The sequence below is a fragment of the Brassica oleracea genome, chromosome C9, assembly GCF_000695525.1.
Source record: "Brassica oleracea var. oleracea cultivar TO1000 chromosome C9, BOL, whole genome shotgun sequence".
In the NCBI taxonomy this organism is placed as follows: Eukaryota; Viridiplantae; Streptophyta; class Magnoliopsida; order Brassicales; family Brassicaceae; genus Brassica; species Brassica oleracea.
In genome coordinates this window covers 34,134,192-34,135,634 of record NC_027756.1, presented here as the reverse complement: position 1 = coordinate 34,135,634, position 1,443 = coordinate 34,134,192, and positions in this window count along the sequence as shown.

Genomic DNA, 1,443 nt, shown 5'->3' with positions numbered 1-1,443 from the left:
ATGGATAGAACAATGGATAGAGAATAGTCCTTGCGGACTCAGTCGGACTCGCCGCTCTCGGCCGGATCAAACGAACGTCTGTTGCGCGAGCGATGAACCTCCTCAGTTGAAGTGCATGTTCCCATAGGCGCCTTTCCTGGATGGTGCGATCGTGGAGTCTGCTCTGCTGGTGGCTGTCACTGGTTACTTCCGCCAATGCAGCCGCCGGTAACGATATGGAGGATCCGCCGCATGAGACTGTTGGTTACTTGCGCCAATGCAGCCGCAGTAACGAGATGGAGGATCCGCCGCATGAGACTGTTGTTCTTCCGCTGCGAGTAAACCATCCAGCATCGGTAAGCCTGATCATCTGTCACATCCGCCAGCTCTCCGAGGTCGTATGATGGGTCAGCTTCTGGGGTAATGTCCTCAACATCCTCCATATCCGCGTCAGGTGCAGCAGCACGAGGATCAGTGCATAGGAGCTCAGGTGGTGGGAGAAGCGTATGTTTGTCGAACACGTTGAGCTTGGTGATCTTGGGGTGAGGCAGCTTGGTGAACAGCTGGGTACCCTCCTTGTCGATGAAGCTGTAGGTATCCTCGTCTCGCATGATGTGGCACGCTCGCGGACGATCAGATTGTTTTTGTCTGAACCATGAGTCAAGTATCCCACTAGACAATGGTTAGACAATGTGGTATATTTACTCAAAGGACGTTTGAAGCATGACACGTTTGGAAGCACAACAGGAAGACCGGAAATTGGACGAAAACCCCTAATTTCGGTATTATGGAATTTTTCGAAGAAGCCGGAAACTCGGGAAATATTTTCCATCAATTCGGGATTCATTTGGACCTTATTAAAAATAATCAGGTCATCAGAACGGGCGTCGAAAAATATTGGGAGTGATCGCGGGACGAAAAATTCACTGGAAGGCTGATATCGGACAATTGACCGAGAAGCTCGAGGTGGCTAGATGTGTGTGTGTTCAGGACGTGGTGGCAAGCTCCTGTCAGTGTGTGTGTCAAGGGAAGCAGGAGGTTTTGCAATACATGCAACCTGTACATGCAAGTAGACATGTAGAGCACGAGGTGGAACGGCCAAGCACGAGGTGTTGCGATGCATGCAACCGAAGCATGCGGCCAGCCACGTGTGAGATGGTGTGTCGACCTGCATGCACTTAAGTCATGCAGCTGGCCATCTGGACGTGAGTGTGTCATTCTGCATGAGACTGAGACATGCAGCCAGCCATGTGGAGCACGAGGTGTCGCCGCGCATGCGTCCGGAGCCATGCGAAGCGACACACGGGCTGCCACACGGCGTGTTCCTGATTGGTTGCTGTTTCCTATAAATAGCCCACGACCCCCTCTCATTTGAATACATTCAGAACACTTGAAATTCAGTTCAAAACGTTAGAGGGAAAGCAAAGAAAGAAAGATCGAGTTTCGATAGTTTTCGAGCGATTT